Source organism: Crocuta crocuta, unplaced genomic scaffold (assembly GCF_008692635.1).
Source record: "Crocuta crocuta isolate KB4526 unplaced genomic scaffold, BGI_CrCroc_1.0 scaffold26, whole genome shotgun sequence".
Taxonomy (NCBI): domain Eukaryota; kingdom Metazoa; phylum Chordata; class Mammalia; order Carnivora; family Hyaenidae; genus Crocuta; species Crocuta crocuta.
In genome coordinates this window covers 12,573,808-12,601,581 of record NW_027532249.1, presented here as the reverse complement: position 1 = coordinate 12,601,581, position 27,774 = coordinate 12,573,808, and the positions used below count along the sequence as shown (strand labels likewise).

The 27,774-nt window shown below is 38.1% G+C and overlaps 1 protein-coding gene and 1 pseudogene across 1 annotated transcript in view; one reads left to right on the top strand and one right to left on the bottom strand.

Annotated features, from left to right (window-relative positions):
* GREB1L (GREB1 like retinoic acid receptor coactivator) overlaps positions 1-27,774 on the bottom strand; it is a 282,191-nt gene that overhangs the window by 220,216 nt on the left and 34,201 nt on the right. Inside the window, exon 2 of the mRNA XM_077778190.1 lies at positions 17,061-17,131. The gene's annotated coding sequence lies outside the window, so the exon portion shown is untranslated. The remainder of the gene's footprint in view (positions 1-17,060; positions 17,132-27,774) is intronic.
* Positions 110-27,688, top strand: LOC144243217 (large ribosomal subunit protein eL36 pseudogene; annotated as a pseudogene).

Below are 27,774 nucleotides of genomic sequence, written 5' to 3'. Positions count from 1 at the left end.
TCAAAAGGAAAGTTAAGCTCAATTACAGAGATATTACAAACCTAAATTCTGCCAGACCTGAAGTTCAGCAGCAAATACACCAAGTCTGGATTCATAGGGAGAGGCGAAAATGGTGGTTCTTTCCACCAGGGGAATTGATCAAAGGATTGCTGTACTGCTGCATATAACTAAAGCATCTCTTATTAGAGAATTCAGCAGAAGTCAGTATTTGGGGTTTTGCCAGTGGAATGGAGGGAAGAAATCCAAAACTCCTAATGGAAAAATTACTACCATGCAGAACACAGACAGTTGAAGACTAGGAAATTTATTAAGAAAGTCAGTGAGAAAAGCTCTTAACTTTGAAGGCTGCTATTTTCCCTAAGAAAGCAGAAAGGAAAACATTATCCATTAAAGGACAGAAAATAATATGGTGGAATACTGAAGAGAAGAGGCTAAGAATTCTGATGGCGACTTACAAATAAAAGAAACAAAAACGAAACATCTTTACCATATTTTAATTTTGATGAGTCTACAGCCTATGGCCTATAGACATTTATTATCAAAATACAGCAAAGCAAAGAAAAGATCTCTCATTTTTCTCCTCTCTACCTCAATCATAGGCATACATCCAATTTATTATACTTGATTTGCAGAGATTTACATTCGCAAAATAAATATATGTTATCTATATATTCATCAATTCTTGGAAAATAACTATATATTCATAACATGAACAATTAAATTAAATGCTGTTTACCACACTCAAGCTAGAATTTGATGTGTTCTTTCTTGAGAGACATATGCATGGCTATTGCTTGTTCAGTGCAAGCTGTTCTCATCATAATGAGTACTTACCACAATTTCAGACTCTTATCTACAAGGAGTACGCTTTGTACTGTTGTTCAAGCATACAAAACTCACACCAAGTAACAAACAAAAGATATGCACAGCTGATAAATGATGTCCAATTTATATCTACAGATACTGCAAGAGGGAAAGCCAACTGACTGTGATTGCCATTCTCTCCTGCCTTGTCCTAGATTAATAGACTAACTGGAAAAGAAAGCCATTCCCTTGCCTTTGGGCCACTTAATTACCATGAAAATATGACAGAAACATTCTCACTAAAATATAATATATAATGATTTAGTAGCTTATATTCTTCATGGGCCTAAATATCCTTATTCACCAATTCAACCATAAATATTTTTTAAAGTAACTCCTTTTTTTAAGTTTATTTATTTTGAGAGAGAGGGAGACAGAGAGAGAGAGAGAGAAACAGTGCACACAAGTGGGGGAAGGGGGAAAAGAGGGAGAGAGAGAATCCCAAGCAGGTTCCCACCATCAGCGGAGAGTCCAATGCAGGCCAAACTCAGGAACCGTGAGATCATGACCTGAGAGGAAATCAAGTGTTGGATGCTTAACCCACTGAGACACCCAGGCACCCTACAACCATAAATATTTATTGAGCACCTACTGCGCATATCAGACAATGTTACACACACTGGGGCTACATCAACAAGCAAGACAGATAAGGGGTTCCTTGCCATTGTGGAGCTTACATTCTAAGGGAGAGGGTGAACTACAATAAATAGGTAAATAAATAAGAACTTCAGATACTAATTTTTGCTGGGAACAAAATAAAATAGGTAGTAGGATGAAGAGTAACAGGGGAGAGAGGTACTTATTTTAGATGAGATGTTCAAGAAGGCCTCTCTGAGGAGTTGACATTTTAGGTAAAGCTTGAATAGTAGGAAGAAGTCAGTCATGTGAAGACTTGGGGAAAGGGCATTCCAGTATGGGAAGCGCTGAGGTAAAAGCCCTGAGGTGGGAATAAGTGGGGATGCCTGAGGAACAGTAAGAAGGTCAGTATGTAAGAGGAAAGTGATAGGAGATAAGACAGCAGAAGTAGCCAGAAACCAGACCATGCTGGGCCTTGCAAAGGCAAGGAATTTGGATTTTTTTTTTTTTCCAGAGGGATGGGAAGCTGCTGTGGGCTTTTAAGATGGGAAGGATTTGATCTGTGCCTTAAAAGGATCACACTGACTCTGAATACAGAAGAGATCGTAGGAGGGAGAAGGCCATTGCAGATCACTCAAGTAAGAGAAGACGGTGGCTGCAGCCATGGTGGGGAAAATGTTATGTGGGAAGATGAGTACAGACTGGGGACCTACTCCGAAGATATGCCTGCCAGGCAGATTGAAAGAATGATATGTTCAAAAGAAAAAAATTTAAGGAAAAAAAATTAAAAAATAACTCCTAGGTTTTTGACTTGAGCAACTAGGCATTGTTATGAACTGAAGTAAGAAATGGGAGAGGGGCGCCTGGGTGGCTTAGTCGGTTAAGCGTCTGACTTTCGCTTAGGTCATGATCTCGCGGTTCGTGGGTTCGAGCCCCGCGTCGGGCTCTGTGCTGACTGCCAGCTCAGAGCCTGGAGCCTGTTTCAGTCTGTGACTCCCTCTCTCTCTGACCCTCCCCTGCTCACGCTGTCTCTCTCTCTCTCTCTCTCTCTCTCTCCTAGAAATAAATAGAAAATATTTTTTAAAAAATAAGAAATGGGAGAAAGGAGGTAAAAGGTATGTGGGGTGGTTATGTAAAAAAAATCAAGAGTTGCATTTTGTATATATAATGTTGAGGTATCTATTAGATATTCAAATGGAAATATATAGTAGACAGTTGTTATCTATTTTTCTGGAATTCTGGGGAAAGGTCAGACATACTTTTTAAAAATTTGTTAATTTTTATTATTTTTCTAAATGTTTATTTATTTTCAAGAGTGGGAGCATGAGCCAGGGAGAGGCAGAGAGGGGGACAGAGGATCCAAAGGGAGATCTGTGCTGACAGGAGCAAGCCCCATGTGGGGCCTAAACTCCCAAACCATGAGATAACCTGAGCCAAACTCAGATGCTTAAGTGAGCCACCAGGTGCTCCAATACTTTTTCTTTTTTAAATCTAAATGAAAAATGTTATTAGAAACGTACACTCAAGGCTAAAATGAGCAAATCAGAGAACTCTAGATGCTGGAGAGGATGTGGAGAAACAGGCACCCTCCTACACTGTTGGTGGGAATGTAAACTGGTGCAGCCCCTCTGGAAAACAGTGTGGAGGTTCCTCAAAAAATTAACAATAGAACTTCCCTATGACCCAGCAATAGCACTGCTAGGAATTTACCCAAGGGATACAGAAATGCTGAGGCATAGGAGCACATGTACCCCAATGTTCATAGCAGCACTCTCAACAATAGCTAAAACATGGAAAGAGCCTAAGTGTCCATCAACGGACGAATGGATCAAGAAGATGTGGTTTATCTATACCATGGAATACTACATGGCAATGAGAAACAATGAAATCTGGCCATGTGTAGCAACATGGATGGACCTTGAGGGTGTTACGCTGAGCAAAATGAGTCAGGCAGAGAAGGACAAATATCATATGTTTGCACATTTAGGAGGATTAGGAGGAACTTAACGGAGGACCATGGGGGAGAAGAAGGTGGGAGATGGTGGGGGAGAGGGAGGGAGGCAAACCATGAGAGACTCTTGAATGATGAGAACAAACTGGGGACTGATGGGTGTGTGTGGGGGGGGAGATAGGCATGGAGGAGGGCACTTGTGGGGATGAGCACTGGGTGTTATATGGAAACCAACTTGACAATAAACTATTTGTTAAAAAAAAAAAAAATAAGCAACATACACTTAAGGGCAACTGGGTGGCTCAGTCAGTTAAGCACCCAGCTTTTGGTTTCGGCTTAGGCAATGATCTTACAGTTTGTGAGTTTGAGCCCCACGTCTGGCTCTGTGCTGACAGTGCAGAGCCTGCTTGGAATTCTGTTTCTCTGCCTATCTCTCAGCCCTTCCCCCACTTCCTCTCCCTCTCCCTCTCTCTCTCTCTCTCTCTTTTTCTCTCTCTCTATAAATAAACTTTAAAAAAACAACAACAAAAAAGCATACACTTGAGAAGTGGGCAAACTTACTCTATAGGCTATTGTGCCTCACATACTGAAGTGCTTTAAAAAACAACACAGGGGCGCCTGGGTGGCTTAGTCGGTTAAGCGTCTGACTTTCGCTTAGGTCATGATCTCACGGTTCGTGGGTTTGAGCCCCGTGTCGGGCTCTGTGCTGACTGCCAGCTCAGAGCCTGGAGCCTGTTTCAGTCTGTGACTCCCTCTCTCTCTGACCCTCCCCTGCTCACACTGTCTCTCTCTCTCTGTCTCCTAGAAATAAATAAAAAACATTAAAAAAAAATTAAAAAACAACAACAACACAAGATTATGTGAAGCAGTCATCATAAAACCAAAAACCAAAATATCACCTTTGATTTGTTTGTTTGATCCTCCTACCAACTTAGCTCAAGTATTCCTCCATCAAAAACCATATGCCTGATAATTACTTGTTGCAGAGAACTACCACAGTGGGGAAAACAGTAATACAGGTTTTAGCTAATGAAGATTTGAAATACTTGACTGAGTCAGAACCAGATGCACTGGTTTGCTAGCTCAAGCCTGAACACAATAGTGGCTCACAGATGATATCTATGAAGTGGCATGCAGGAAAAGTCTATCAGTACTGCTACATCAAAAGAAGACCAAATTCTATGAGAAGCAACTGACTCAAAGATGTTAATAATGCTCCCTCCATCCCTTTGGCAGGAGAGTTATAGGTCACAGAACTTCATAGAAATATAAACATCTTCTAACTGGTCATTTTTCCACAGTCTCCATAATAATTCATCCATCCATAATGAAAAGAGGTGAAAGGCATTTCAGCTCTTTTAAGAGGAACTCTGAAGTCCCAGTAAGTATTTCTTACAAATTGTACAATCAAACAGGTTCAGATGAAAAGCAAAGATGCTGAATTTAATAGACATGCAAATATCAAGAATTTTACTTAGGCTGATTTCTTTATAGTAAGGTCTAAACTCACAAAACCCCTTTGTAAGGACAATAGGGCAGGAAGTGGCAAAGTCATAATCAGTGACCTCAGATCTTTTTGAAGTGCAAAGAAGCAGTCACAGCCTACAGGGTAAAACTAACATTACACCTTCAAATCAGTAAGTGAAGAGAGAAAATCATTAACAGCTAACTTATTCTTTAGTGACAATTTCAAAATCAATTAGAAAGCCCCTGAAAAATATAATATTTATGCTTAATCCTTTTATTTTCAATAAATTTCAGAATTAAAAAAACTCCCACAGAACAGTAATTTCCATTGGAAACCTTTTTTTCTACTTTTAGTTTAATTCTGAGAGATAATTTAGTGGTTTCTGTGCAAGTCTAATACATGACAATACCTGCACTAGAGGTGAGAATGCAGCATGAAAACACTTCAAGTTTTACCTTCAAGGTATCCACGTGATGATCTAGACTTCAAGAACACATTGCATTGAAAAAGGCTTGGCAACACAGATTAAAAGTGATCATTAAAACCCTGTGAATACAAAACTCCCATCTCTTTGAAAAAGCCTAACATTACAATTCATTCCAAAGACTTTCTTTGTGTGGTGAGGTGTGTTTCTTAGGATCTACTACCCTCTTTTCCCAGAAGTATTTGTGTATCTTAGATCTTAGTCTGTTTTTCCTTAGTTTCAACAGACTTATACCCACATAAGGAGGAGAGGTGAAAAGAAGAACAAGAAAAGAGAAGGAAGAAAGTAAAGGCCATCAATGCTCACTTTAATATGCCAGAGTTAAGAAGTGGTTATGCTGCCAGAGTTCCTAGTCTACCACGGCATTCAGACTCTTAGCTGATCTTCTTGCAGCTTCTTTCTCTTATCTCTCCTTTTGTCTCCTCCCTTTAGCAACATTCTCCCAGCTCCAGCCTCTGTGCCACCAATGGCCACATTGCACAAAAGCAGGACAAAAATTAAATTTGGATATGCTTCAACAGTCTAAATAGACAATTGAAGCCAACTGGCCATTTTAAAGATTTGGTAACTGGTTTGAGCCATGCTAAATAAGTATTCTAAATTAGTAACTGCTCATTTAACAAATTTGAAAAGAAGATGTGTTGTTTTCTTCTAATCAGGTATAACAACCACCCATAAAACACTGAGAGGATTTAACTAAAACCAGGTAATCAAACTATGTTCCATGAGTCATTCCTAGGCTTCCAGTAGGAAAAGTGACCATAGGAGACCTAATTAATATTTCAGTTCTACCACTTCTAGGCTCTCTCCTAAAAAAATGACACCAGTGCCTGGGGTTCTAGAACATGAAAAGAGTTCAGATACCTCCATTACTTTCAATTTATTAGCCTAAAGTTCTTTGTGAACAATGTAGATTCAGATAACATTTGCTAAAAGGGGTGGCTGGACTCTCAGGGAGAGGCTGCTATGAACTAAAACATCTGTGTCAAAAGACAGCCTCTTGAAGGTTAATTCTGCAGGCTTCCCTTCCAGGACACCAGCACCTCAAGTAAAGCTGCCAAGGATGTGCTTCCTCCTATTAAGTTCTACAAAGCAAACTAAATAACCTTTTGTCACCATCACTCCAACAATGTACATAGATAAGGGAGGTCAAAATTCCTTTAAGAACCAATAAAATAAATGGAAATTTATCTCAATTACACTAAATGATTCCTATACAATCCATAAGCACATTTACATTTTCCTTTCCAAATAGCATTCTGCCAGATATCACTCTCTTAATACTAACAACATGGACAGCATCATGTATACTGAGCTAAACGCAGGCTCTCCATTCCAAACATAAAAACAACACAGGAAAAACGCAAGCATCCTTTAGGCATACATTAGACTTGACTAGATCTTGGGTAACCCTTACAGTGCCAGCAGGGCCTCCCTGAAAATAAGCTAGAGAATAATTTTCTAAGAGCAAGAGCCTAATTGTAGGATAATGTGGTAACATGACCTTATTCAAATAGGTAGCCTTCTTCCTCCCTACTCGTGGATGGTGTGTGTTGGGATGAGGGGTAGTATTTCAAGGAAAAAGAGCAGAAAGGGGAAAAAATAGGATAACAGCAAGAACACAGTGAAAATAGCACATGAAAGAAGTTTTTTCCACACCAGTTTTGTATAATGTCTGGCATGTAGGTGAACATACCAGTTGAAAACATGTTCCATTCTTTCTGCTTATTTTATAGAACAAAACAATGTAATTACATCAAAGCATCTGCAAAGATAAAATCTAGGGAGTTTTCAAAAACAGTGAATGTTTGGAGAGGGGGAAGGGAAGAGGACAAGGTAACAGAAGTTAGAGCAGGATAAAATAGTTACAAAACTGGCTTTTGAACAAAAGAAAATAGGAGCATAAAATATTTATAAGCATCTTCATTCATACTATTTCTTCTAAATCAATTAAAACATTGGCTTATGATGGATTTATACCACAGTGAAACTCTTGACAACTTCAAAATCAACTTCATGTTTGGGTTCCATTCTTTCAGGTGATGAATAGTGGGAAATCAGTGAAGGAATGTCACTTGAAGTCAGTCATTTATCATGAACCAAAATGGCTAAGTGCCCCATAAATTGCAATGATCCATTTCCTATTAGCATCACACAACAGAAGGCAGCCTCATCTGCATTAACAAGTTTTATGACCTCCGTAGGCAAAGAGGCTAATGTTAGGAAATGGGTTATTTTTGTTCTGTTATAAATGTTCATTATTATACCATAAAAAATTCTTTAAGGATATAAACTACTGATTGATTCATTAAGGAATTCTTTAAGAAGGTTTTCCCCATCTTAGGCTTTTTTTTTTTTCTTAATTTAATCTTGGTATCTTGGCATAGTAGTTTCACTCTTTTTGATCAAGCTCTAGCTAGTTTTCTATATGTAACACACACTTATTTTCCCATAATGTCAAGTATCATGACTGACTAGAATTAAAATAACTTCCCCCTCCCCCCAAAATTTAGGTGACAATTTTTCAGTGTTCCAAGTTTCAAAATATAAATACGCCTTTTGAATTTGGGCAAAAAAATTCCAAGAAAAGGCATGAAAAAGGTATGTCTTGATTTGAAGCTAAATAAAATTGTTAAAGCACTTACGTTCAATATATTTCCCACAAAATACACTCTGTTTAAATATGTTAGTGGGTCATATCCAGTACTCACGTGACTACCAACACTCTTGACTATAAATGTGGCCAGGAACGTACAACAAATGGTATCACTTTCAACCAGAAAGAAAAAAGAAAAAGGAAACCCAAATGGCAAGATGAGAAAAGCAACTGAGGAGAAATAGGTCCCATATAAAAAGATTACAAAAACAGGGATATTTACTAGGATACTATTCTTCTATAATTTTTTAAAGCGTCTTCTTTTGAAATGAATCACTAAAAATACAGAAGGACTCAAACATTTATCTAATATACTATTTTAGCTTAATTTGAAACTACAGAAAATAGTTTAAAATGTACACTGCATGTTTACATATTTTGGAAGACTCTAGCCTTTTTTTTCTGAAGAAACATCAACAAATTTGGAAAACAAGTATATGGCAAATTATTCTTAATTGTTTATATTCAATTATGAGCACCCATGAAAACAGATGTTTCATAAAGTCACAAATTCCCAGAAAAGACAAAGTAGAATTAGACATGGTCCATGTCCTCAAGGAGCTTACATTTTGTCTCGAAGAATAGGATACATTCATAAATATACATCCATAAATAAGAAAAATAAAATCAACCCTAAGTGAGTTGCTAGAAAAGAAGTACATACTACAGGACTTTTCAAGTATCAGGACTAAAAAATACGCTTTTGACTCATTAGAGAGTATTTTAGGAAATGAGAGAGAGAGAAAGAACGAGCCATGAACTAGGGTTACAAGGAAGAATTCATGGAAGGGAACAACTTAAGCTTGGCCTTGAAGAATAAGCAATTTAGTGTACCAATAATTTAAACATTCTTTTCACAAAATAATCTCCTAGAATATCCAGGTTCCCCGATAAGTATTGTCGCAAATTGAATGTATGGCTCTGAGTCCCCCAACAACAGCAAGTCTTTCATACTTGGACTTTTAACCTCTCCATTTCCTGAAATTCTCCCTGGCTGCCTATTCACCAAATGATGACCATCATTGTTTTCCTTTCTCCTTTGAAATCACTAATAACCCTCAAGTCAGATGATCCCACCCACCAAGAACTAGGGGATCCTGCAGAGTGAGGGCTGAATGTTTATGACCTTATTTATGCCAAGTAGATTTTAATCATCAGAAACTTTCCTCAAGCTTTGCTAGAATCCCCCATAAGAATAAACTGAAACAAAATGAAAAGTTACAAGGTGTGTGCAAAAGGGTACGAAAGAATCTTTGTAGTTCTTCCAAGCTCTGAAGATCTGGGGATAGGTATTAAAGTGTTATTCAAATTCTTAAACATAACCACACTCTACTCTAGTCCTCTGTCACCTTGCATGTGAATTGTTACAATTGTCCTCTGTCCTCTTACCCTAGACTATCCCTTCCCAGTCCATTCTATAGATTTCTCTCAGGAAAATCTTCTAGAACACAAGGAGGTACACAAAACATCTTTTGATTAAAAAAAAAATCTTCAGGGGATCTCCCACTACTGAGAGTCCCACTACTGAGAGTCCAACACTAGCTGGTGATTCCCTGCCTTTTTTACCTTGAGGCACCCAGAGAAAATTCAAGAGTATTTGTGCAACACATTACAGATAACCAGAGGAGACTTCTCACCAACAAGAAGTATAAGCATCCCTAATAGCTTGAGGGGCAAGCAACATCACTGTCCACCTGTAATTCATTCCTGGCCAAGCACAGGGCCTGGGAAAATCTGGTTATCTGCTGCCTTTAACTGAATTTCTCATATTTTCTCTACAGCAGTACTTTTCAAACTTTACTGTGCATAGGGCAACCAAGACTCCTGTAAAAATGTGAATTCCAGAATTCCAGTTCCCTGAGATTCATTCAGCATTTCTAACTAGCCTCTAGGTGGGCACAGGGTATGCTAGTTTGATGAGCACACTCCAAGTAAGGAGACTGTTGCAATAGTCCTCCACGGCAGCTGTCCATTAAAATCATCTGTGAAACTTAAAAAATCTGGATGCCTAGGCTACGTTTCAGCTCAATCACAATCTTTAGGGGAGTTTTTAAAGTTCTCCTTGTGATTTTTTTACAAGTTTATTTAATTTTGTTTGTATTCTCTATAGCCAATGTGGGTCTTGAATTTACAACCCTGAGATCAAAGGTCACATGCTCTTGTAACTGAGCCAGCCAGGAGCCCCTTCTCCATGTGATCTTAATGTGCCACCAGGGTTATCTCAGCCAAACCATTCTCCCATGATTCCCTCTACTCCCTACCTTTGCCCAGGCAGTATTCTACATACAGACTGCCCCTTCTCTGCTCATAAGTTCTGCCCTTCTTGTAAGACCTGATGCCAGTCCCTCCCCCTGTGAAGCTATCTCCATCCCTGAATATTGGCTATATCCTCTCAGATCCTCTGGTACTGCCTGTTCTATTCCTTATTCTCTGTCCTGCATTAGCAGTGGAGGGTGTGTCCCTTGAAGCTGGTGCTGTTTATTACATTTCTTATACTTCAGGCCTGGTGAGTATAAATGTTAGCTACACCTTGCTATGATGTTGAGAAGGACTTTTAGGGAAATTCAGCAAGTAACACCAAGTGAGTTCTTCCAAGTCTAAAAGGAAACAAAACAAAACAAAAATGTCCTCCCAGAGCACAAGTACTTGCTCAGCCAGGAAGGGATATTTTCAGGACATGACCATGCCTGCCAAACAGGTGCAGAGATCTAGCTCCTCTTGGTTAAGAAAAGCAAACTCTCTACCCAGTCACTAATTCGCTTTTAGGAAAGGGCAAAAAGGAAGAAAGAAGTCAGAACCCAGGGTCATGACCTTTAGGGTAAGATGTAGAGAGGCTCAAATAACAAGCCATTCCCCACCGCATGGAAGAATTCTCTGGGCATGATGGTCATAGGAGCTCATTCAAATTTGGGAATGAATGGACTAGGTCCTCCAATTTAACTAATTCTCTAACCACCCCATTTTACGATATAAAAGGCTCCTAGTGCCATAAATATACTGAAAAAGAAGGGAAATTGTCAATATAGCTGTTTCCAAAACCTGAGCTCATGAAATGCTTGGTTAACAGAATAGCTAGGTTGTAACATCAATCTTTTAGTCAGAAAAAAATGTTAAATATGAAATCAGAATATTAAAAAAAAAAAAACTTGTAGAAGACTTATAGTGGTCTGAATGAATCACAGAAGGCATACCCAAGGAAATCCATCACAATTTCAAACTAAGAAAATTTTAAATTGGGAAATGTAGAGTCATTGATGGACAGAATTGATCTCTGAAATCAAATAAGCCTGATTCAAATCCTAGCTCTTTCCATTCACTCTGTGTCCTCGGGCAAATTATTTTACCTTTGTAGGGCTCAGTTTTCTTTCTGTCTGTGAAATGGGGATCATAATGGCAATTTATGTATCTATTTTAAATGATAAATGTAGCTTCTCTAACAATGTATACAACAAAATAAATGCCAAAAATGTTAAATTTGGTTTTAATCTGTTCACTTTTACTATAAGACCTATGTCATATAATGGTAATATTAGAGTAACCTAGTTAGACCCTACCAAGCCACACATTTTTTCTTGAACTTAAATACACATTTTTAATGCCTCAATGTTTCTGCAAACTATGCCTTTTGCCTAGAATCAGCCCTCCTAACTCTTTTCCCCATCCTCTGACAAAATAATAATAATTATAATTATTATTATTACTATTATTACTATTATTATTATTATTATTATTTTGTTTTTAAGTCTCATTTTCCATGCTACCTCCCCTTCCCTGGGTGTTTTCTCTGGTACCTCTACCACCAAAGGCTGTCTTTTGAGCTTCTAGAACACTTTGTATGAACCTGTACTGGAGCACACATCACACCATGAATTGCGAACACTTGTGTTTCTTTCTCTCATCTGTGAACTTCTAGAGCAGTGCTGTCCAATGTGATAGCCAATAGCCTCATATGCCCCTATTAATGTTTAAATTAATCAAAAATAAATAAAAATTAAAATTTAGTTCCTCTGTCTCATAAGGCACATTTCAGGTGTTTCAGAGGCACATATGGCTACTCTTGTACTGGACCACACAAAATATTGTCATTATCACAGAATGTTCTATTGAATTGCACAGTTCAATCTCTAGGGGCAGGGACCATGTCTTATTCATTCCTAGAGCCTAGCATTCACTAAAGTGTTTATAAATGAATGAAAATGTAGACTAATTCAGGCATGTTTATACATACTCTTTTGGCTAAATTGAGAAAGATGAATTATTCATTATTGTTTAAACCTACAAGAGAAAATACATACAAAATGCCCAGCATGAAGGTCATCACAAGGCAGGCAGTGAATAAAAGGTACTTAATCATATGAGCAAATTGGTTGAGAAGTCCTACTCCCTACCTTCCAATAATTCCTAATTATTCTGCCAGAATACCTTTAAAGAGATTTTAATCTAAAGAATGTCACGACAATGGTTAAATGGTCAGTCCTATTTGGTCACTTGGTTGCATCTTACTTGCCTGGTCTTGCCAAGTCTATTTTTTCTGTAATCTCAGAACCAGAGGATATCCCTCCCATGTGAGAGCGTGAAAATCTGCTCTGCAGTATCTCTGATAGACTCCGTCAAGGTGAGAGGCATGGCCAACAAAAAACTATTTCTGGGGCGCCTGGGTGGCTTAGTAGGTTAAGCGGCCGACTTCAGCTCAGGTCATGATCTCACGGTTCATGAGTTCAACTCTGTGCTGGCAGCTCAGAGCCTGGAGTCTGCTTTGGATTCTGTGTCTCCCTCTCCCTTTGCCCCTTCCCTACACATGCTCTGTCTCTGTCTTTCAAAAATAAAAAAAAGTTTTAAAAAAACGTTAAAAAAATTAAAAAACAAACAAACAATATTTCTCCTTAGGCCAAATCAGAGCTGCAAAACCACCCCCTCTATGGATCCTGCCTTCTCCTCAATGACTTCCCTGGCTCCTCTTTGTTGTTCCCCCATCCTGAGCAAAGATTGTTGAGATGCCCAATTACTAAACTGCCCCTGTGTCATGACGCCACCCAGTCCAGTGCTGGTCACCTCTTCCCCAGCCCCTTCTAGAATCATTCTGCACAAGTCTAAACCCTATAAAAAGATCTTTCTCTTCCTGGATAGCAATAGTCCTGCTGCTGTGATCTCTCCTTTGCTGCATCAAGTTACTAAATCTATGATTACAGTAGCATTCCCATGGTCTTTCCCTATGACCAAACTTTAGGTCCTCTTCTGTAACAACATTCATTTCACTCCACAAAATTTTCCATAGCAGAAAGTAAGAGAATGTCTTTGGCTCTGATTTTTTATTTAAAAAAAAAAAAACAAGTTTCTCAATTCAGCCATAAAAAGGAATGAAATATTGATACATGCTACACATGGATGAACTTTGAAAACGTTATTCTCAGTGAAAGAACCCAGATACAAAAAGTTACAGACCATATAATTCCATTTATATAAAGTGTCCAGAATAGGTAAATCCAAAAGATAGAAGATAAGAGAGGCTGGTAGGAGGCAGGAATAGAGAGTGACTACTAATGGGTATGGAGTTTCTTTTTGGGGTGATGAAAATGTTCTGGAATTACACTGTGGCAATGATTGTACAACTTCGTGAATATATGAAAGGCCACTGAAAAGATTAATTTTATGGCATGTAAATTATATCTCAATTTAAAAAGAACTAAAGTTAGTACTTTTGACTGGGATTAGTTTTCTGTACAAGTTTTAGAGCCATCAGGGGAAAGCCTCTTAAAGGAAGTTCATTAAACTACTTTGGAGACAGTTATTTATTGATCCCAGTGGCATCTAACAAGGTTTCCTAAGTAAATCATTCTACCTTGTCTATATTCTAATCACACCTAGAGTTTGTTTTCTTCTCATTCTGTTGCTTCCACTGTGTCTTTTAAAATTTTGCCATAAAACTATCCTGGCAGAAATGCAAATCAAAACCGCAATGAGATATAACCTCATACCTGTTAGAATGGCTAATATAAAAAATGCGAGGAACAAACAAGTGTTGGCAAGGATGTGGAGAAAAAGGAACCCTTGTGCACTGTTGGCAGAAATATAAACTGGTGCAGCCACTGTGGAAAACAGTATGGAGGTTCCTCAAAGCATTAAAAATAGAACTATCCTTCAATCTAGTTATTGTTCTACTAGGTATTTACCCAAAAAATACCAAACACCAATTCACAGGGATACATGCACCCCTGTGTTTATAGGAGCATTATTTGCAATAGCCAAATTATGGAAGCAGCCCAAGTGCCCATTGATAGATGAATGGATAAAGAAGAGTGATATATATATATATATATATAATGGAATATTATTCAGTCATAAAAAGAATGAAATCCTGCCATTTGCAATGACACGGATGGAGCTAGAAGGTATAATACTAAGTGAAATGTCAGTTAGAGAAAGGCAAATACCATATGATTTCACTCATATATGAAATTTAAGAAACAAAACAAATGAGAAAAGTTAAAAAAGAAAAAGAGAGAAACAAACCAAGAGACAGACCCTTAATTATAGAAAACAAACTGATAGTTACCAGAGGGGAAGGAGGAGGGGGAGACGGTGAAACAGATGATGGGGATTAAAGAATACACTAATCCTGGTGAGCACTGAGCAATGTATAGAGTTGTTGAATTACTGTTTGTACACCTGAAACTAATATAACACTGCATGTTAACTATAGAATTAAAATGAAAAATTTAATTTAAAAAATCTACCCAGCAGATAACTTAACTCTTCAAATGTTGCTCCACAGTTAAAAACCAATGTACAAATATAGCTTCTCTGGTCCACTTGTCTCCACTGTACCAAAAAACACGTATCTCAAGATGGTAATGGGCATAAGAAAGTTAAACAGGGATGCTTAGAAGCTACTGGTAATGGAGCAGAGCTAATGGTGCCAAACAGGACATAATATGATTCTATGCAATGGGGTAATCCAATTTCAACTGGAATTAGAAATAGAAAATGGTACTTCTCGCAAAAAGGGCTTAAAACACCTCTCTTACTGCCACAGTGCACAAGCACAGTCATCTCACAGGAAAAAAAAAAAAAGGATCTAACCATGAGACCACTGAAAGGAGAAAGGCACAGAATGGCAGCACCATTAACTGATAATACGGACAACCAGCACTGGGCAAAGCATTTTTATGTAAAGGAACGACTTTTATATAAATCTAGTATAGACAAATAGTTTTTGAGACTGCTGTGAGTAAGGAAATCAGTAAAAAAATAAAGACTTTCCGACTTTTCTATGGTTTGTAATTAAGACTCTCAAATAGCAGATAACCCCGCACAAGAAGGCTTGAAAGTCAGTGATGTGGAATGCAAAGAGGGTTCGACCCAGATCATGACACAGAATGTTCTCTGGCTAGTCAGTAAGGGCTGCCACCAGCTTTAGAGAAGAGAAATCGAAAATAACATCAAAATCTATCCTGGGTAACTTATAGTTCATATTATAAAAACATTTAGAGTAAACCATGTAGACCAGTGATTCTTACTTCACAGTGTGGGTTCTGTTATTCTCAACAAATTTCAGACTTTGGGTGTCATTACATAAAGATGTCTGCACACATGAGGTGTGGTTGTTGTTTCAGTGCCCCCAGAAATTCCATAATCAACCCCTCACCCCAAAAGTAGTCTATACTTAATTTATTCTCTTTCTTTAAGGTTTTAGTCCCCAGTGAGATGCAGGAATTCAGTTTTACAAGGGAAGCCTAAGGAACCAGCTTCTTCACCTGCTTCACAGTTTTGTGTCACGTTCATTGATTCAGCATGTTGTTTAATACAAAACCATCATATTCACAGCATCTTCAAATAACATGGGTTCCTCCCTTCTTCCCTTCTTTAGAAATATAAAGAAATAAACAAAGACTAAAAGTGCTATGGGCTCTCACCCCATATTCATTCATCCAGTATACACTGAGTGCCTAGTATTGCACCAGATGGTGGGAACACAAAAGAGAAAAAGCACTTACTCTGGAATGGTGAAACAGATATATGCTCCCCAGGGAAATACCTCAAATGTCCCTAAAATGGGGGTAACAGTATGTCAGAAAAGGCTTCACCACAGAGTAACACTGGAGATGAACTGAGTCAGGCTTTCCTCAGGCAAACAGATCTGTGAGAGTAGGGGCAGAGAGCTCTTTCCAGGGCAAGCAGAGGGAACAGTGTGTACAAAGTCATTGAGACATGAAAATGCTTGGGTTTCAAGAACAATGGGGGCAAATCCTCAGTATAGCTAGGGCATAGCCTGGGGGGTAGGAGAAGACATGAAACAGGGCCAGATTATGATGTATGATCACCTGGCTGAAGAACAGGATAGAATATTAAGCTAAAATTCACTTTTAGTGACAATGAGTGATAGAACTCATTGAGAGAATAAATTGTTTGGCTGGAAAAAAATCCTACAACAGGACAGATGTTGCTCATTATAAAGCACTCTGAAAAGGGAAAGCTTCTTTATATGAATGGTAGCTATAAGTGTTGATTTATACAGATTTGCTAAGCATTGCATGCCTTGAGCCTAGTAAAGCTACACCATAAACTTGAGATGTTCTATTTTAACTGGATTTTCTTTGGCCAAAAAAAAAAAAAAAAGAATCCAAATCACAATTTAGCAAGAGAAATAGAGTCATCTGCCCAGTAGTTAAGAATTAGATAAACACATAAGCTATAACTTTTTTTTTTTTTATTTCTAGGAGAGAGAGAGAGAGAGACAGCATGAGCAGGGGAGGGTCAGAGAGAGAGGGAGTCACAGACTCTGAAACAGGCTCCAGGCTCTGAGTTGGCAGTCAGCACAGAGCCCGACGCGGGGCTCGAACCCACGAACCGCGAGATCATGACCTAAGCGATAGCCGGACGCTCAACCGACTAAGCCACCCAGGTGCCCCAAGCTATAACTTTTTTAAGTAACAACATTTACATTAGATAAATGTGATATCAAGGTAAAACAAACTGAGTGGCTTAAATATGAAAAGACAATGTATACATTTCATACAAAATACAAGCAACTTATGTGAAAAATGAAGGCTAAAAAACTTACTTTATCCTTGAAAGGAGTAAGGGACTACCATTAGCATTCATGAAGGCTGCCTCACTTCTTTTTGGCTATATCTGGAAGGTAATTAAAACAATGCACTTGGTAGTTGAATGAAGAAGTAGGACAGGAAACCAGGCGCTCATGCTACTATATTTTCCACAGAAATACTCCAAAGTCAAAGCTCATTTTACCTTTTGCATTTCCTGGAAGCCAGTAGCAGCATATGCATTTGTCAGCAATCCCAGACATGGCAATAAGTCACTAGTAAACTCTTACAACCCATCTGTTTCAGTCACTGTAGTCAGGGAACTATTGGTTCTGTATATTATAGCTCTGATACAGCCCCTTTTGTGTTTTCTAAAAATACTATTCATTCTCAACAGGAAAACTTTCATACCCACATAATTCTAGAGGCAATTAGTAGCAACCGAGAATATAGCCCATTGCTATGGTAATGGCATACCACCACAAACTATCACCTGTGGACAAATATATACAACTTTGACTTAATCACCAAGATAAAGCAGAAAATAAACCAGGTTATCATAGAGACTGTACTTTTATTACGCAGATAAACATGGATTGTTCCCCTTCCTGTTCTAAGTCAAGGACAAGACTAAATGCAAAGTAAATTGGAATCAACCTGCACAAAATAATTATGTAAGCCAGTATCAGCAAAATGGTAATTTACATTGTATTCAAATAGGCACATGTATTTTTTTTTAATAGGTATGTGTATTAAGGTCAAGACTAAAAAGCATATTTTGCTGAAGCTCCCTCTGGTGAATCTTTATCATTATAGTTCAGGGTAACTGAAGGAAAAGGAAATGGCAGTTTCCTTTAAGTTAATCAGCGTCCCCTCAATGTACACTGGGGTAGCTCAATCTCTGACCCAAGGGTGTGATGCACAATCTTCATCATCTTCTCCTCAGCCCTGAGACAGTGAACAAGAAAGGGAAAAAAGCAGGCAGTCTTACAAAATTCTACATTTGTTTCAATTCCTTAATTAAGAAGAAGTCACCAGGAACTAAGTCTACACAGATCAATTAAAGTGACTCCCTCTCTAAGTGATAACATGAATAATTTCTAAAGCCACAGCAAGCCTCTTTAATAAGGAGCTATCCCCAAACTTCCCGCCAGGAATAGACTTGGAAATGGGAAGTCAGAGAAGAAAGGGACCCATGTCCATTGCCCCCTGAAGAAGGAAAAATGACAAGGTGGCAATGAGTCCTTCTATTTGAGAAGCAGGACTCTTTTCTGTTGTATCCTGGACTTGCTGTTCTCATGCTACCACATGGCCCCCAACATCCTCATTACACCAGTGTCGGGACACATGGTACATGGGTATATGTGTTTTCATCAAAGGCCGGGTTGCCACAATGACCTCTGCTCCATTACAGATAAGCTGAGTTTTACTCTCAGTGTCCTCATTTGAAAGTGGGATAGTAATACCTACCTCACATAGGTTACTGTGAGGAATAACAGCATAAATCACTTTATATAAAGCACTGCCTCAAGTGTTATTAATGAGTGTAACAATGCCTTGGGACATTTTGTTGTCACCTTATTAGCATTATACATTATCAATATCCTAGAGTATATACTACAAAGTTAAACAGAATATTTCTGCATCCCTCCATTATTTTTAATGGCTTTTAAAAAACTGCATACAGCTTATTATTGTTCACTTACATAAGCGCTATAATATTTACTGGCCAAAAAGCTGGCTCTTAACTACTATCCAAAGTTCTATTTTACAACGTAATTCTCTCTGCTAAAGTCAAGATAGGTAAAAAGACACCCAGAGCATGCCAGGAAAGTACAGTAAAGCTGCTTTTCTTAAATATAACTTCCCACATATCCTCACAGTTCACCTAAAAATTGAACCTATACTAAAGCTAAAAGAGCATTTTTAGATCAGCTCTCAAAATTCTCCTATATATGCTCAAACTATGAAAACAATAATAATTCCAATTAATACGAAATATAGCCTTTTCCTTTTTATTTGTTGTTGCAAAGGAAAAATAATCCCATTGGCATTTTCCAAAACTGAGCTTAACACCATTCATTAATATGCAGTGCTGAGTGGTTAGCTCAGAGGAGTTTACTTGGTCCAAAAGCAGCAATCTGGCCACAGCCCTGCAGTAGCACAAACATGTTCACTGGAGAAATGAGGGACCTGTAGAGCTTCCATCCACAGACAAACAAACACCCATTTCCCCAAATGAAAAAAAACACCATAGGTCTTTCTTTTCTGGATAGTCTTCTTGCTCACCTAGGGGAAATATTCATTTGGGCTATTTTCAACTAACACGACCCAAAATGTCTATGGGAAAAAAAAAAAGGAACTTAAACTGGCTTTGAATAAGTTAAAGTAATTTTAACTATTTTATATAGATAGATTTAAGTTGATTCTAATATTCTTTTCTTCTTATCACTAGGCTGCCAAACCCTATTACAGACTCTTCTTCCATTTCACTAGACTAAAAACATACCCAAAAATATGGACAGTAACATTTTTAAGAAAAAAAGGTTTTTTTTATTTTTGAGAAAGAAAAAGTGTCAGCAGGGGAGGGGCAGAGACATAAGGTGACACAGAATCTGAAGCAGACTCCAGGCTCTGAGCTGTCAGCATGGAGCCCAAGGCAGGGCTCAAACCCACAAACCATGAGAACATGACATGAGCTGAAGTTGGATGACTAACCAACTGTGCCACCCAGGTGCCCCAAAAGACAGCAACTTTTAAATCTCATGCTTGGTGTAGAAATATATTCAAAGGCAGGATTTCTCTTGTTAAAGGTAAGAATGGGTGGCTCAGTCAGTTAAGCGTCTGACTTTAGCTCAGGTCATGATCTCATGGTTTGTGAGTTTGAGCCCCACATCAGGCTCTGCACTGACAGTGTGGAAACTGCATGGGATTCTCTCTCTCCCTCTCTCTCTCTCTCTGCCTCTGTCCCCCTCGCACACACACACACACTTTCTCTCTCTCAAAATAGGTAAATAAATAAACAAACAAACAAACAAACAAACAAAAAACCTTAAGAACGAATCAAAAGGTACTTGGGTGCTACAGAGAACAAAAAATACTAGGTCTACATTTTAAATTAAAATTCATTTTTAGTAACATGTAGGAAAGATAATTTCAACAAAGAATGGATGATAGGATATGAATGTAGGACAACAGGTAGTTGCAAATATTTGGCTCATTTATTAGGAATATGTGTTTCAACTGGCAATGAACATTGTATTCTATTTTTTAAAGTTTATTTATTTATTTTGAGAGAGGGAGTGTGGAGGAGGGGCAGAGAGAGAGGGAGAGAGAGAATCCCAAGAGGGCTCTGCGCGTCAATGCAGAGCCCCATGCAGGGCTTGAACTCATGAACTGTGAGATCATGACCTGAGCTAAAATCAAGAGTCAGATACTTAACTGACTAAGCTACCCAGATGCTCCAAAAATTGTATTCTGTTTTAATGAAAGACTTCCTCTCTTCCCCAAGGAGTTACTATTTAATACTTAGAGAGTGCCGATAGTGTATGCAGTAAGCAGTTCTTTAGAACAATGCATACAAGCTCTTATTCTACAATATGGTATGGGAAAAAATAGTATATATGACTAATTACTATTCTATTTCTTAAACAGAAAACTCACAGTGAAAAGTTTCTGATAATTAATCTTTTAGAGGGTTGGCTTATTTATTTTTTTATTTTTAAGTAATCTCTACACCCAAGATGGGGTTCAAACTTACAACACCAAGATCAAATATTGCACACTCCACTGACTAAGCCAGCCAGGTACCCAAAGGGTCAGCTTATTTTAAAAACTATGGCACCACCAGGACTTAAAGCAGCCTACCTGAAATACTTTATCTTATACAGTGAAGACAGTAGAAAACTACATGATTAGAATCAGATTTATAAAATGCCACCTAAAAATTAGAATTAGAAGCTCTGCCCCAGTGTTAACCCTAGGTTTAATCCACTTAACAGGTTTATATTGCTCCAATGATGGAGGAACCAGGTTGATCAGAATTAAGGCCAAATCTCAAAAAAAGTTCAGGCAGAGTGGTTGAAAGACTGATAATAGTGCTTAACAGGCTATTTGGTATCAAAGGACAGTGATAACTCTCAACTCCACAGCCCAAAATGTTAAGCAAGATTTGCCAAAAGCATTGTACTTAGACAGCTATTTAAGAACCTAATAAATCTGGATTCTAGGTTACACATCACACCCATCTGAAAATCATGGGACAAGTTACAAGCTTCTTGGAGCCTATCTCCTCATCTGAAAAATGAGGTTAATAGTACTACCACAAAGGATTGTTGTCAAGATTAAATGAGCTAGCATATGTAAAGTGCTTAGTACATACTATATTTAGTACATAAAAGAGGCTCAGTAAATACTTCTGCTACTGCTCCATTTTTACTTCTACAGCCTCAGATCTGACCAGGGGTTTAGTGTCCACTTTTCCCTGAATTCTTACGACTTATTATTTTGGAAGTCTCATTGTTTCATCTTACCCCTACCAATAATCTTAAACTGAAAATCATTAACCATACCATTTCAATTATATTGCACCTTCATCCTTCCTGCTTCGAGTCTTTTCACCCTACAGAATGAAGAATAAGCTCAATTTATGGCCTGGTCTCACCTCAAGATGTAGCACTTTTTCCTATAACCCTTGAGCATTCATTTTTTTATGTATGTGTGTATGTATATACGTATTTTTATTTTTTAAAATTTTGTCTATATATATTTTTTAAATGTTTATTCATTTTTTTGAAAGAGAGAGAGGGGGAGCCGGAGAGAGAGAGAAAGAAGAGAGAAAGAGAGAGTGGGGGAGGAACAGAGAGAGGAGGGAACAGAGATTCCCAAGAGGGCTCTGTGCTGTCAGAGCCCAAAGTAGGGCTTGAACTCATGAACCATGAAATTATGACCTGAGCCAAAGTCAAATGCTTAACTGACTGAGCTACCCAGGAGGCCCTGTATGTATGTATTTTTAAGTAATCTCTTACACCCAATGTAGGGCTTGAACTCACAACCCTGAGATGAAGAGTTGCACATTCTAGTGACTGATCCATCCACTCCCCCCCCCAACCCCGCCACCGCTGAGCATTCACAGACCTCTGAATAAAGTCCATGGACAGGCAATCTAAACCCCTATGTGGGCATATCAGGGCAGTCCATCCTCTAAACCAGTGCCACTCAAAGTATGGTCCATGGACTGGAAGTGTTCCCTGATCAGGTAAGCACAGAATAGCAATTTTACAGAATAATTTTATATCTGTTGAATCTAATATTTAAAAATTGGAGGTTGTGCTTTGCATGTCTTTTTAAATTTCATTTTTAAGTTATTTATGCTTATTGCATTCTACAAAATTATTAATTACCCAAATTGCAAAGAAAATAAACTAGTGCTTTACCAGAGACAGTTTAAGAAGCACTGCTCTATTAAACACTGCTTCCTAGGCAACTAGGGCACAGCTAGTCCCCTACCCAAAGTGGTGAATTCGAGGTAATCTGAACACTGTGGCAACACTCAGTCATACAGAACCTACTCTATTTCAGAACAAATATAATCATCTATTTACATATATGTGCTAGTTGTAATTTTGTCTATTTGGATGTTGCTAGATGACAACTTTAATATGGCATGGAATTTAATATTGTGTGTAGCAGCATTAAGCATTATTTATAAAAGCTAAAAAGAGGAAACAACCCCAAATTCCCAACAACTGATGAATAAAGAAAATGTGGTCTATCCATACAAAATAATAGTATTAGCAATTAAAAAATGAAGTACCAATGCATACTACAATGTGGATGAAACTTGAAAACACTACGTTCAGTGAAAGAAGACAGTCACAAGAGGTCACATATTATATGATTCCATTTATCTGAAATGTCTAGATGAGGCAAATCTATAGTGACAGAATATAGATCAGTGATTACCTAGGGGCTAGGATATTTGGGGGGGTGGAATGCAATTAACTGATAATGATACGGGTTTCTTCTTTCAGGTGATGAAAGTGCTCTAAAATTGATTGTGGTAAGTGATAGTTGCACAACTCTGTGGAGATACTAAAAAGCATCTTCAGACTGTACATTTTGAATGAGTGAATTTTATGGTATGTGAATTATATCTCAAAGTTTATTTTAACTGGTCCTTGAATCAATTTGCGGGTAAAATGGGGTATGAGGAGGTGAGGGCCTGATAACCACCACACACACAAAGGGGTAGGAAATGGAATGCCCCTCTGCCCTTGATGTTGGGTTTTCCTGGCCACCCAGGGACTGAAGAGAGGAGAGAAAAGAGAGTATGTGAAATGAGGGGGCTAGCTTTAATGTTTGAATAGTCTTTTAAAATTATCTTTGAAAGTGTTGGTAACAAGGTCCCAGTTGTCATGACCTGGTTATAGCACAAAAGAAAATGTAGGGAGAGTTATAAAAAGCATGCATTATTCCTTAGGAACTAACTTGACTTGGGCTTCCTGAAATTCTACATCTAACTCATCCATTGAGCAACAGTATCCTAAAGCCAGTTAATTTAGTCTGTGGACAGCTGATCATTTCAGAAGAAAAAAATCCCTAGACTGACTGTCCCCAGTGACCTGAGTATGTGTAAGGTACATTTCCTGGATTCTAAGAACTCGAGCCTTCTCTAGAATGTCTAGTCACTTTCCCACTTGGCCATGGGGTAAGCCATTAAAGCTAACTTAAAAATGTTTAACTAACATTTTGAGTTAAAAGAAGGCTTCTCAGCATGTATCCAGTAAAGCATAGCTGCAAATCAATGATGAGACATCCCAATACAGACCAATAAGGGTGAATAGGCTTTTAGAAATCTGAGGGCACCCAACCTAAAATTGGATTCTGTAAAGTTTGTATTATAAAAGCCTCCATTTTTAAAGTTTAAATAGGATGAAAACACTATGAAGTTGCTCCTACCTTTCCACAAGAGACAACAGTATTGGTTTTTTGCAAAGAATTCCTGCCTGTCTTCACTTCAACTAAGTATATCTGATTTAAAAAAAAAAAAAAAAGTGTGTGCAGGGCACCTGGGTGGCTCAGTCAGTCAAGGCTCTGACTTCATCTCAAGTCATGGTCTTATGGTCTAGTCCATGGGTTCAAGCCCTGCATTGGGCTCTGTACTGACAGCTCAGAGCCTGCAGCCTGCTTCGGATTATGTGTCTCCCTCTCTCTTTCTGCCCCTGCCCTGATCATGCTCTGTCTCTCTCTGTTAAAAATAAATAAANAAAAAAATAGGTATGTTCCACAAAATATCAGAGGCCAAAATATAGAACTTAAAAAGGAAATAGTAACAAATGGTAGGTTTGCCATACAAGAATTCTTCTGAAACATAGCCAAAAGGAATTATACAAAAAGCCAATTTTTTCTTAATTCTGAACTTATTTGTGTGTTGGTCAAAAGCAGTAGAGGCTTTCTAGGTCTTTATCCTAAGTAAAGAATTAAAAAAATGAAAAAGGAAAGGAAAAAGCTATACACATAAAGTTATTATTATTACATCATTATTTTTAACAACAGAAATCCCCTGAAACAGCCCAAGACCCCAAACACAGGGATACAGTAATTAGTACATGACATATGTACCCTATGAAGGATTATGTAACTGTAAACAATAATTATGTAACATGGAAAAATGGCTAGGATACTTTTTTATAATCACAGTGCTAAACTATGTAATAATTATAATTATGCATCAATATATAAATATATATATAAGAATGTAAAAAGGCAAACAAAAAACATACTATGAAAGTGGGATCTTCTGGGGAGGCTGGGTGGCTCAGTTAGTTAAGCACCCGACTTCGGCTCAGGTCATGATCTCACAGTTCACGGGTTCAAGCCTCGCATTGGGCTCTGTGCTGACCTCTAGCTCAGAGCCTGGGGCCTGTTTCAGATTCTGTGTCTCCCTCTCTCTCTCTGACCCTCCCCTGCTCACGCTGTCTCTCTCCCTCAGAAATAAATAAAACATTTTTAAAAATTAAAAAAAAAAGAATGTGGGATCTTCTATGATATTTTGCAAGGTGAAGGGAAAAGAGCTGGGAGAAACACATTTTGTTAATTATACAATTACAATTTTGTTTTATATGTATAAATTTGTTGACATGAGAAGTGTCCATAATAAATTTTTAAGTGAACAAAGATGTATGATATGGTATGAGTAAATCATGTTTTTGTTTTTGCTGGTGAGTGTATAATTTTTAAAGCAAATTTATATGCCATAATGTTATAATTTATATGTCATAAAATATACCCACCAATAGTTTTTAGTAAATTTATAGCGTTAAGCAACCATCACCACAATCCAGGTTTAGGACATCTCAATTACCCCCCAAAGTTCCCTCATGTCTGTTTGCAGCTGATCCCTACTCCCATCCTTTCTCCTTTACCCACTGATCTGCTATCTCTGTAGACACAACTGTATTTTTGATACAAATGAAAAATAATAAAATAAATCAAATGTTTATGTATAGAAAAGTCAGAATGAACATACACCAAAATTTTATGCAGTGGTCCATTTATAGACAATATTAATTTTAAAAATTTTTAATTTTTTTAATGAAAATTTTAACCAGTTAACATCTATTGACTATAGAGAAGGGTTTTGGTTTTGACTTCTGGGTTGTTGTTTTTTTTTAATATTTTTATTTATTTTGGAGGGAGGGAAGAGAGAGAACACGTGGGGGAGGGGCAGAGAGAGAGAGTGAGACACAGAATTCGAAGCAGAATCCAGGCTCTGAGCTTTCAGCACAGAAGCTGATGCAGGGCTCAAACTCACAAACCATGAGATCATGACCTAAGCTAAAGTCGGAGGCTTAGCCAACTGAGCCATCCAGGCATCCCTGATTACTGTCTTAAAAGGATATATGAGAATTTCACAGAACTATGGTAGATTGTGCGAATGCATTTACTTTAACTTCCTACCAAAATCTAACTAAGAGTATTGTACAGGGCTTTTTAAAGGCATGAATTTTTAAGGACAAAAGAGAACATAAGCAAAGAATCACCAACACAATTTTCAAACTGGAGAGCATGGATAACAGATGACCTCACAGCACTGAGAAGGTTGAATCCCAAGTTAAGTTTAGAAACAATCAGTTTACACAGTAAACCACATATCTCCCCCAAAGGCACCGCCACATTAGGTTTCAGATATGAGGATAAAGGTGAGGGCAGAAACAGGAAGATTAACTGGTATTCTCTTTTAAGAATCAGATAAATCCCCAGATCCTTTCCCCAAGTCCAAGTGGACAACTATATCTCCCTGATTCTGCAGAAAGCTAGACATGCACAACTGAAAGTGGGCACACCACTCACAAACGGGGAAATTAGGTGAATATTGTGTATACTGAAGGCAGAGTCCACCTACTTCCAAACCTCTTCTCCAACTCAGCTTCTAGAAAGATGGTAACCAGTCCTATACCATCAAGGGAGGACGTCAGAAGATTTCACTCTGGAGAATCTAACCAGTCCAAGACAAAGACTTCACATAAGTGAAGCTTTTCTTAGTGAAATGGCCCATAGGTATCAAGTCTCACCATGGGATCACAGCTTCTTATCATCTTTATGGGACACCGCTCTTAAATAAGAGCAGGCAGCCAGGAGCACCAAACAACTGGAGAACATCTCAAACACAGACTATAGGGATCAAAACAGACACACAAAAAGCAACTTGGAGAAATAGACTCTGCAGGGAGAAAAAAGTGTTTAACATTCATTTCATAAATATATTCAGAGATAGAATACATGTATAAAATAACAAATAGTTATAAAAACATATATTTTACCCAAATTAGTTCAAAACTTATGTCCACACAAAAAAACCTGCACACAAATGTTTATAGCAGTTTTATTCATAATTGCCAAAACTAGAAGCAACCAAGATGTTCTTCAAAAGCTGAATGGATAAGCTGTGCTACATCCACACAATGGAATATTTATTCAATGAAAAGAGAAAAAAGCTATCAATACATGGAGGAAACATAAATGCATATTGCTAAATGAAAGAAGCCAGTTTGAAAAGACTTCCTAACATATGATTCCAACTATACAATATTCGGGAAAAGGCAAAACTATACAGACAGTAAAAAGGTCAGTGGTTGCCAGTGGTTTGTGGGAAGGAAAGATGAGTAAGTGGAACACGGGAGATTTTTAGGGGGAGTCAGGCTATTTTGTAGAATATGGTAATGGTAGATGCATGACATTAAACATTTGTTAAAATCCATAGAACTGTGGCTTCTACTTTGGGGAGCCACTGAGGACCAGCAGCCAGGGCTCTGCACTACCTTGCTACCCTATGGCCATGGGCCTTAACAAGGTGACTAAGAATGTGAGCAAGCTGAGGCACAGCCACCGGCCCAGGCACCTCACCAAGCACATCAAGTTCGTGTGGGACATAATCCAAGAGGTGCACAGCTTTGCCCCATAAAAGCGAGCAGTGAGCCATGGAGCTGCTCAAGATCTCTAAGGACAAGTGCACTCTCAAGTTCAACAAGAAAAGGATGGGAACACACATCCGTGCCAAGAGGTAGAGGAGCTGAGCAATGTCCTGGCAGCAATGAGGAAAGCAGCAGCCAAGAAGGACAGAACCCCTACCCTCTGTATGTAATAAAGCCCTTTTGGGAATTGAAAAAAAAATCCATAGAACTATAAGACACCATGAATCATACTGTAAACTATGAACTTCAGTTAATG